Here is a 12,342-nt window from a genome sequence, read left to right on the forward strand (position 1 = left end):
CTCTCTTTTTAACATAATTAAGAGTATACAAATATTGTATTCTCGTAATATTATTAGTATAAATATAAATAATATTAAAAACAAAATTATGTAGAGAGAGAAAGGCTATGAGCCCTCTTTTAAGAAAAACAATATAATGTAAATAAAATAATTAAAAACAAAGATATAGACGATATTTCGATCCTATTTGGGTCATTTTCAATATTAAATAAAATAAAGCATTTTTAAATATAAATTATAAACGACTTAAATAAATTAAAAACGAATTATAAACTGCATAACAATAATGTAAAAAATATCAACTGAGAGACATAAAATCGCAAAATCGCATCATGTGAATGTCCGGATGATATGTCTGAGATATTCCTTTGTGCATCTTACACGTTATAAGTTATAAGTACAGTTCAAATTTTAACACATGAAAATATGAATGTTAATGCCCGTTACGGATGTATCTTGATAAAAAAACCAATATAGAAATCCTCAATGTTCTTATGCATATCTCAAGAGTTATGGCAGGTTTAATTTTTAACGAGAATATGAATGTGTAAAATTATTGGCTCGTTGTAGATATATTATGATTACAAAAAGTCAAAGACTATAAAAACAGTAATAACACAATATATGAATATAAAAATGTAAAATTATAGAAATAATGGATATAAATTCGTTTTGAATTCAACTTTTTTTGAGGAATAATTTTTACAAGTAAATTTTCAATATTCCTATGGGATCACCTCTATTTCCTATTATAGCCGAAATAGTTTTACAAGATTTGAAGGCTTTAGCCGAAACGAAGAAAGACCGGTTCGACTTTTATTTTATTTTCGATACATGGATGATATTGTCTTAGCAGTTCCTTCTGCTACTATTAAGGATATTCAGAATATTTTCGTTACATGAAAGATTACTATTGAAATCGATATTTTTGGCAGATTGAATTTTCTTGATATCCACTATCATTATTGATAACAATAAAATTATCTTTGATACAATTTTAAAAATTCATAACACACAAAACAGATAGTTAATAGATATATGTGTGCAGAACGCTATCATATTTCATAATGTAGCGACTAAGACTTCACTCGCACGTGTATGAAAAATTCACTAACAATGAGTAATTTCTAGCGATGAAATTTTTAGCAAGTTTTCTGAAGTCAAGAGACTACGCGCTGTTACGTGCGACGTTACGTAAAACATGGATGTACAAATAGATATATTTCAACAATCAATGTCATTTACGAATAATAGCGACATTTTTTTTTGTATAAGAATTCGATTTTAAATTTATTTTTATAATTTATATTTATTCGATTGTATATAGATAAAGTGTTATGTTATATGTGACGATCAGTATTCAATATTCAATGTTTATATTCAGTATTCAATGTTTTGTGTTAATTTTAAATAATTTTATTTATCATATTATATAATCACAGTATTTTTGTATGTATTTATTACATTTGTTAAAATGTCTTTCGTAGCAGTTAAAAACTATAAAAATTATTATTATTATAAAGAAGGTCTCATATCTGATAAAGTACGCTTCATTATAAAAATTATAATATTCTTCAAATTATAATATTATCATTATTATTTAATTATTTTATTAATTATTTTATATTTTTATACTAAGATGACGGCTTTTTGCACGCATGAATTCTCATGAAACGAATAAATCAATAATATACCTATGTATATAAACTAAGAGACATCCTGCTAGAATATATAAACAATTGTTGTTTTTTCGATGTATATCATATAAACTTTAGAATCACATTTATTTAAATATTCATAGAACAATCGTATCAAATATTTTTTTCAATAACAGTAGGAATTTATTTTAGCAATATATCTCTCTGTTAACATTGTGACCATATGTGATATATATTTATTTGTCAGTATTAAAATTTATATGATTAATTTTGACACGGTTTATGCCACACCATCGATGATCTCTGATGGATTTTCTGTTTAAACTATTTGATATTATGGTTATAAAAAAAAAATGTAATTAAAATAATTCATATAATTTTTTATATTATATATGGATACATAATAATGACGTATGTAACATTGATTATTAGGCCTTCTTTATAATAGTAATAATTTTTATAATTTTTAACGAAATACATTCGGACACAAATGTAATACAATAAATACATACAAAAATACTATGATTATTTTTATGACCTATGTGATATGATGAACAAAATCCTTTAAAATTAACACGAAACGTATTGAACGCTAGTAGTCATGTAACATAATTATAAATAAAATTTTTTTAATTATTCTACACTTTTAAAATATACAAATTTTAATTCAATATAAAAATTAATTGGCTATTCTATATGTTGAATTAATTAATTGGCTATTCTATATGTCTAATTAAAAATAACTGGTTCCAATTGACGTTCTTGGCATAAATTACACTGTATCCTTTCTAATTATACAATCCTGAGCCTGATCAATTCTAAATGTAATTAATCGAATTTAAATAACACGAAAATAACACGAAAAATTTAGGTGCCACAAATGTGCATAATAAACAGACATCAACATTCGCGGATAAATATTATGTCACTGAATATGGAATTAATTGCGTGACATAATTGCATTACCAGATGCAAAATTAAATTACCGCGGGTAATTCGAGAGATTATTTTCGAAAGAGAGAAATATGCTGGCAAAATACGGATTCGACCTAAACACAAATATTCTATGTTTTATTCACATTTATTCATGTAATTATCACTCGATCCATGTAAAGCTCACGAAAATTAAATAAATTAATTCAAAGCGATCATTCCATCACAGATAAAATTTTATTTAGTAAATAGGTAACATTATAACATAATTTGGAGAGGATTAATTACTTAATCTCGATTTATACATTAATTAAACAAATACATTAATTAAACAGAGATAGACATTAAATATAATGTCATATAAATGAGGTGTATTATCTTCGATAGATTTTCTATTGCTGAATCCGAATTCGACATCAAAATTTTTATATCACGTCAAGTTTTTCAAAACAAAGATATAAAAAAATGCGTTTTTGGCCATTTTTGAAATAACAGATATTGATTGAATTGACAGAATTGCAGATAAACTTGACGTGCTAGAAACTTTCAATAGGAATTGAATTAAAACTTGAACCTTATACTTTAAAATGATCATAATGAAAATAATATTACATCTCCCTGTCTTGATCAGTAATAGATTTTCGCTGCATGCACGCGCTTACTCGTCATGTTTAGAGAATTTTAGAATTGCGCATCCAAATAAATCTCCAAATTACATTTTTTTATCCGATATTAACTTTACTCGTTCTGAATTAAAATGAAAAAAACCTAATGTGATACAAAAATTTCGCTACCAGATTCAACGATGAAAAATGTACGGAAAATGATACACTAAATCTTGCACGTATAAATCCACCTGTGTTATTAATGTGCCAAGCGTTGTCTTTTTCGCAATTCATTCTTGCATAATTAACAGATGTTTATTCGTTCGATCCGTTTAAATTATTCTCGTTTTAATTACAATCTTTAAACTTTACAACGTGGCAAAAAATTTTTTATGTCATTGCAAGAGAACCATAGTTTGATGGCAATAAATAGCATGTGCGCGCGCGCATGTGTGTGTGTGTGTGTGTGTGTGTGTGTGTGTATGTGTGTGTGTGTGTGTGTGTGTGTGTGTGTGTGTGCGTGTGTGCGTGCGTGTGCAATTGCAATTGTTATTATTTGTATCTACGTGGAGAACAAGTGCACTAACGTATTGTTGTATGCAATGTCAATTACAAATTCTAAATCAGCAAACATTGGATCTAATGATTAATTTGCTGATTGCGGTGAGAACGCATTATCCAACCGCACCGATCGTTTACATTATCGATTAACCTGAAATTAACCTTATAATTTTTCAGCATATGGCCGGTAACAAATAGAATCAAATTTGATCGCAAACCTGTGCCTTAAATCCTGTGCACAAGAAAAAAAAATATTAGAAACAGGAATAAATATTAAGATTTCAATCTATCAGAAATCGTCGGTTTTATTGAAATACATCATTTCTGAAAGGTTTCTGATAGGCTGAAATCTTTATAATATTTATTCCTATTCCTAATTTTATGTTTTACTTACACCTTACGATAATATAATTATTTTTTTACGTTAATATAATGAAATATTTAAAAATACAAGAATATAAAATTCTTAAATATTTCAATTAAATACGTATTTATTGCTCATTATACGCAAAATCAAAAACCTAACTATTGTAATGAATAATTATTGTAATGAATTAATTCTACTTCTTACTTAGATCTGTATTTATACAAAAGATGTCGATAAAATGAATTCGTATTTTTTACCTAAATATTATTTATAATTTGTATGGATTTTTTAATTATTAAATTAATTTTGCACATCACACATGTTTGAATAATATATTTCATTTTATAACATACAACTTTGTATAATATTTCAAAAAATACCATCATCATTTTACCACAATCATTTTATCAATTGAGCGACCTTAAGAAGCAATACACTATCTATGAGAGTTTTCATTATTTTCATATAAGACATGCTATTGTAATTATTGCCGCCATTGATAAAAAACGAAATAATTGTGGTTTTTATGGATTTTAAAACACTTAGCAATAAACATTTCGGTTGGCTCGTTTATTTATATTTATTATTTTATCAAAAAATAACGTTTCAGTCAAATTAATAACTAAACCTAATGCTTCATCTAAAAATATACGCCCTATGACATGCATGTAGCATTTCATACTTTTATAAACGAAAATAATCACGCTGATGTTCATTCATAAACGTTTAGTTGACAAATTACATATATCAATATTAGTAGCATTAAATATATCCTTTAGTAAATTCACACACAACTGTGTGACAAATATCGCGTATCTGATCATCGAAGTAAATATTCATGTATAATTAATTTTATTAACTGAATGACTACAAACTTATTCTGATTCAAATAACTGACTTCATGCTTTGTTCTCTTCTTTATCGTATAAATTGATACTATATTTCTACATATATACAATACAATTTCTAATATTTGCTCGATCTCTTATTTGCTCGATTATTGGTAGTTTCAACTTTTGTTATTGTTGTGCAATTTAACGTAACTAAATCCGAGCGTAACTAAATCCGAACTTTATAAATTAATATTATAAATATTATAAATAGGGGCAGAAGTTTAGGGAAGCAATATTTTTTAAAAGAATTTCTAAAAAATTGCTAGTTTTTACCAGACGCGAATGATGGAGAAAATTATCCATTCGAATCGAGATTTTACGGTTGTTTAATTCCGATTTTATTCTACCAGAGAAAAATCTCAGAGAATGATGTATTAGCTTCTAGGCTAATTTAATAGCGAATTCGCTATTTGGATCCACACTAATGCATATTAAAGTCGTACACTGATTTAATCTGTGCAAAAGAATTATAAGATACAGATTTCACTCAATGATTCAAAATGTATTGAGGATTTTATGATTTAATCCATCTTTATATTTTCATTAAGCATATGTTTTTGCTTCAATTTGTTTTTGTTTTGCTTTAATGCACCAGTACGCACTAAGTGTATCCAATTTAAATTTATTTACTGAGATAATAAATACACTGAGGCAATAAATTTAAAGAAATGGAATTTTTTAAAAGATTGCAGAATAAGGGCGGTAACGATTTAATTGCATATGGGTAGCATGAGTCTTAATCCAGCTCTGCCTGAAAAGCAAATAAGGATATACGAATCATTCCGCGATATTTATTGTTCGTTCATAATTGTGCTCGATACTTTCTAAACGAATTACGTGTTGCTCAACCCATAAAACTCGCGCGCACAATATATTCTGACCACCTTTTATTTCGATTAGTCTTAGAGAATGCATTTCGCTTTACGAAAGAACGCCCTCGTTGTTCCATAGATTTACATTTTTCTCGCTTCTTTCAAATTATTCCACGATTTACAACGTGAATGTAATAATACGCTTCAAATCACATTTTTATGACCGATTATACAATCGTGAATTGGTAACGTCTATTTATTAAAACGATGCAAACTCTACGGATCAATATAGTTTATTTAACTTATAGAGAGCCTCCAGGATTTTTTAATCTCATGAAAATTTTGCTTTAAAAAAATTTTATGCATATATACAAAGTAGTGATTGCCCTTGAGAGCAAGTTAAGCGTATGAACTAAACTTCATCGAAAGTTTTATTTCGTGATGAATTATTGTCCGGTCATTATTTAATGTGCAAATACGTACTTAGCTGCGTAAATTTTGACTATTTGAATAAAAAAGAGATATGAAAATCCTTTTAAAATGATAAAATGCAATAAATAATTAAAGATATTATGATCAGTTAAAAAATCAAATTTTTTTTCTATTATTGTACATTATCAAATAATATTTATTAAATGATCTATTTATTACATTACTCATTTCATAACTCAAATGTTAAAACCAGTTTTTAATAAAAATTAAAATTGGAACAAAAATAAAATTTCAGAGTTTAATTTAGCTTGTATAAAAAAAAGACTCAGATTGCAGAAGAACAGTTAAATTCAATCATTTTCACGTTATATTAATTTTACATATTTCTTTTGACATACATACAAGCGTTTATTAAATAAAATATTTAGTTTAGTAGAAAAATCTTCTTTAAAGGTTAAATTTAAAGCATTTAGAACAGTATTCAACTATCAACCGAAAAGAAACAATCGCATGTGAGAATTTATCAAGAAATAAGTAGAAAAGTCAATAAACGGAAACTAACATGACAAGAAAGATCGATTTTCATTCACAAAATTGTTGCTGGATTAACAATCATTACCACATTCTCACTCATAAAAAAAACGTCATATGTTTAAAACTTAAATTTTCACGCTATCAAGCCATATATACGTATTACAATAATGAATAAACATATACTGTAACTAGGGGAATATATAATTTAACATTTACAAAAGGTCACAAAGAATAGAATTAAATAATCTAATTTATAATCGAGGTAGAAAGAGTAAAGATTAATTTTTTTTTATTTTCCACATACAAACAAAGTAAAAAAAAACAAGATTATAATGCAATGTGCAATATGCATGTAGAATTAAATACATCAAATATGTTTTCGTTTATATATCATAAATTTATTTATCAACAATTTGCTTTCTCTATTAGGATAACTCCGGCAAATACGCCGCGCTGGAATTTACTCCGCAGAAATCAGAAAAAATAGAAGGAGTGAAAGTAATTTTCCCGTAACTACTCTGTTGCCTTTATGTTATTAGAATTATGTTTATAATTTCAGTTTCTGACTGTTAATGAAATTATTGTGAGTTCAGTTCGATTTGTTACTGTAATAAGTAACGCCATCATAAATTAAAATCTACATAAAATGATTACTCTAGGACGTGTAAAAGACTTAGTGGTTATTTCGTGATACATATTGTACGTATAGTGGAATAGTGAAGCATGTTGTATAGCAAAATACAAGTGTTTTCTTTTCGTATTCTTTGTTTAATTTGTTGTCTCGTATATTTCACCTATTTGGGATATACGGCATTTTTGGCGAGCGGGATTTATGCTCAAAACATACAAAGTGCGCAGATTGAATTCAGTGCATTAAATGCAATAAACGCATTATATGAAATATCTCATGTCATAACACTTGTAATACATGTAGGAAGATTGTAATTATTATTTATTATTTCATAGTTATATATAGTCATATTCGTAGTAACATTCTCATTCCTTAATATAACTTCATAAACACATTTTATAAGTTATTATGTCATTTTATCTTATTTATAAACTTTTCATGAGCCTTACATACCCCCCCCCCTCTCCTCCTATGAGTAACCTTACATCCCATCTCTATATGATATACGGCAAAAATACAAGAGTTTCAAAAAATTTATTTTTTAATATGAAAAATAAATATTTCGGATTTCTAATATTTTTTTCAGTAGTAAACAGTACAAAGTTTTTACTGATATAGTTCGTTTACTTTAAACATAGTAAATAATACTTAATAAATTAAGTTTTTGATAAGTGCGGCGTATACCGGAGTTACCCATAAGCGACGTCAATTTAAAGTCGAGATTAATTAAGATTTACATTCTTGACTAATCGCGGCATGTCCAACGTGAGATTGGATTGCGCAGGTTAAATTCGAAATGTACTTTAATCAGTATCTACGGAATCGAGTCTTTAGGAAATTAATTAGTGACTGGAGTTACAGTGATAAAATAATAAGTCTGACAATGAGTTGTTTCGGCGGCATGTGTTAACTTAATGATATTCTCTATTTATTAATTTACAGTTAGAATAACTTTAAAAAATATCTCTTTCAAAAAAGCTTTTTCATTTTTACTTTGAAAAAATGTAAGTCTCGCGCGCACGCACGTATACACCCACACATACACACACACACACACACACACACACACACACACACACACACACACACACACAAAATGATAAAAAAAGAGCTATTAATAATAGCTAAAATAATAGCTATTAATAGCTTTTTTAATATAACATCGTGTAATAAAAATAATTTTTTTCACATATAGAAAAATCGAAATGTTGATGTAGAAATGAAAGTAGAGACAAAATTTAACATAGACGTACGTTTGATTCGCGATATCAAATTATTTAATTAGTAATGTTAATTTTATCTCTACTTTCACGGAAAATTTGATTCTTTTTGTATATGAAAAATCGCACGATATATAACACATCAAATTGAATAAAATATATTAAAATATTTGAAAAATTAAAGAAAAAAAGTCAAGAGTTTACAAAAACTTCCACTGAAAAATAAAAAATTGATAAATAATTATTGTTTTGCTAAGAGAACTATTTGTATTCACATTTCTTTGCAAAAGAATCAATAAAAAAGATATGACCAAATAATACATTTTGCCCGAATGCAAATGTTCTTTTGCTCTTTTTCATTTTAAATTCATATTGTTCCACAAAACGAAAAAGCCACAATTTAACTGTTTGGCCAATAGGTCAAATGGCGCCGATTTTTTCCATCGCATTCGTATGAATAATTACTAATTACTAGCTTTAACTATCGCTTTGCTATGTAAATAATTGGTACAGTATAGTTTATATACGGAAGGAAAAATAATGAAGCTATATGACGTTACTTAACAGATTCAAGTGTCAAAAGTTAAAATTATGTAGACTATGTAAATAGGTATTAAGCTCCAAAGTTACTTTTGGAAGGCCGTATAATGAATTGATATTGAGATAATCTCAAGCCAAAGTTACAAATTCCGTCATACGAAAATGTTAAAAGACGAAATAAATGGCTGAAAATTAATTTATTTCCCATTGATTGTTTTCACAAGTACGATCCTATCAATTTAATTATATTATCTAAAAATGAATATTAATAAATGCGCAACGAATATGGATGCAAGGATACAAGACAGTTATATAGGACAATTAAGTTGTCATGAAAACGGTAATAAAGTAGTGAAAATCATTACGATATTAATGCATTTTGTGTTGAATCTTTGCATTCAAGATTAAAAACTTCTAATAAATATTAAAATTGATATTTAAAATTACATTTCTGTAATAATTAGATAATACATAACACGTATTTTTATAGTCAAAATATTGCTCAATATTTCAAATACAGTACTTGAATGTATTGTAATACACATGTCATGTCTTTATCGATTATTAAAGTCGATCGCATTTTCAAAATTCGCTTACTATACTTTACAAGTCTTGAAAAAAAGATTTGCAAAAATCATTCCTCGTTAGTAAATTTCAAATTTTTTGATAGCATTGCAATCTTCTGATAATATCAGACGAACTATTAGTTGAAAAAGTCAATTCAAGTTTCAGACGAACGCATACAGTTATCTGAGATGTTGTTCTCTTACATAGAAACTTCCTGTCGAAGCAGCATCTACTCGTGTCTTTCATACGCGCCACCAAACGTGATTTCTTCTTTAAAGTTTATACGAAACTCAATATTAGTTTATATTAAACTAACTAAGAGGGATAAAAACAACTTTAATCCGAGCCTCCAAACGGTGCTAAGAGTAAAATGACAAAATGCGATGTAATTTTATGTTATTAAAATGTCTTGCAACTCTTCGCTGCGTAATTCGAAGTGATTGGATCTCGGCAAAATTGATCTCGGATTTTATTAACAAGCAGTTTTTAATACAGTTTTTAACAGTTTTGGCCTTTGCAATTCATTTTGCTATCGATGGATCTTAAAGATGCATGTGTGGTACAAAATTCGCAGTTTACGGTCAATGCATGCTAAGATTATGGAAAGGTCTTTAATACAATCTCATTATCGTCACCTATTCGAAGTGATTGTGCAAATGGAACTGTAATAAGGACTGGGGGTAGGAAGGAAAAATCGTATTGAAAATACCATTGAGAATACAATCGCGCGAATATATATGAGAGTTAAGAAATTTTGATCCGACGTCAACTCCGGCAAAGTATGATTGATACCTCCGCTTGGCGGGAGAGCAGCAAAAGCAATGGATCTCGATAGACGTGATGCACTCAAGAAATATTGTCGTCATGTCTCATAAATATACGAAAATATAAAATAATAAATAGAAATACATTATTCCCGATTAAGTTTCTAAATTCGCAAAAAAATAAATACCAATGTTATTTTTTCACAGAAGTTAGAGTGTCATGTATTGAGAATTAATTTATTCCGATGTAGTATTTTATTTTTAGAAATAAGGCTGTATTAAGAGAGACTTACATAAAAAAATTGTCATCAACCATTCGTACCAATTATAAAGCAGTATCTGATTATCTAGCTCCTTATATAATCCGTAAAGTAATTTTTACTTCCTTTATATATTATTAGAAATCTTAATTTATTAAATCACTTAATAATTGAACACATGCAATAACATATAATAATTTTTTATTGAATAAAAATTGTTACTAAATACTGAATGAATATTATCTCTATTTAAAGCAATTACATAACTGAGTCTTTAATAAAGTTTATATAAACATTTCTATATAAAATTTTTATGACAAATTTAAACAATAGAAGAATAAATCATTTTCATAAATCGATTGTGTAATTGTGCACCAGGAATCTTTAAAATTTTGATATATAAACATAGTCAGTTGCCTTCAACAATAAATTCAAATCGCACTCGTGCATGTGGCAAAGATTATCATTTTTTATAAATTATATATGAGATAACATAATTCAAAATATTTATACGTAATAGATTAGAAGTATAATATTGTAGAGTGCAATAAGCTGAAAATAAATATGCTGAAAAATGTCAGGAGTATCAATGTTATTAATTAATCTCTATTTGAATATATAAGATAATTACATTGATCACTAATGAAAATTAATGTAACTACTCCGCTTTCTAGATTTTATTTTTGATATTACCAGAAATCCTACTATTTAATTTTAAAATAATGTGAAGACAGCAAATTATATAATAACCGAGATATCCATTATAAAACGCGTTATCCATTATAAAACTTAGCGAATTTATTGAGATTACAAAAGATTTTATTACAAATTTTAAAATAAACTCTTGTTTTATAGTTATATTATTTCGTAGGACAAAAAGTCTATACTTAATTATCTGCAACTCCTAACCTCTAATATTTTCAAAAAATAATATTTAATATAACTAAGTAACTATTTACTTTAGCATAATATAACTATTGTTAAATATAACTCTTATAGCTAAGTAATTCTTTCGGCCATATTATACTTTGAAAAAACCCGCAGGCTATTGAACTATAGATGAGCTTCAATATGTGTACACGCGTATATATGGATATATATGTCGAAAAAAACGAAAAGTTTGATTCTGAATTGCTACTTACGTGCAAACAGTAACGTCGAAAGAAAGAGAGTGGTGTTTAACAGGTGAAAATTAACTTCGTGCCAAGAGCGAAAAAAAGGTCACTAAAAATTGATAATTACTTTGACAAAACTCTTGAGAGTCGCAAAGTTAACAATGACCGATCCCGAATACGCTCTCTAAATTGCTCGCCGACTAAACGTGACACACTGATAGATGAATGCGGCAATGCGGACGAGCCAGCTCTGTCCGGTACTTCGATATCGTACCGGGACCGGGTAGTATCCCCGATGCTTTTAGCAGCGTCTGCGCTCTAGTAACCTTCATCCACCTTCTGCGCGTTACCACTATTTGACACACTCTGGAGTAGAGCATGCTTGAGTGTGAATAGCTCTCTCTCTCTCTCTCTCTCTCTCCCCCCCCTCTCTCCCTCTCCCTCCCCCCC

At 27.8% G+C, this 12,342-nt stretch overlaps 1 protein-coding gene across 2 annotated transcripts in view; it reads right to left on the bottom strand.

Annotated features, from left to right (window-relative positions):
* The window catches only part of LOC108685454 (ras-related protein rapA), a 17,937-nt gene extending 5,855 nt beyond the window's left edge, over positions 1-12,082 (bottom strand). For both annotated transcript variants that reach the window (XM_018190239.1, XM_018190238.1), the window contains exon 1: positions 11,920-12,082. The gene's annotated coding sequence lies outside the window, so the exon portion shown is untranslated. The remainder of the gene's footprint in view (positions 1-11,919) is intronic.
* Positions 12,083-12,342: the final 260 nt, after the last annotated feature.

The sequence above is a fragment of the Atta colombica genome, unplaced genomic scaffold, assembly GCF_001594045.1.
Source record: "Atta colombica isolate Treedump-2 unplaced genomic scaffold, Acol1.0 scaffold153, whole genome shotgun sequence".
Lineage (NCBI taxonomy): Eukaryota > Metazoa > Arthropoda > Insecta > Hymenoptera > Formicidae > Atta > Atta colombica.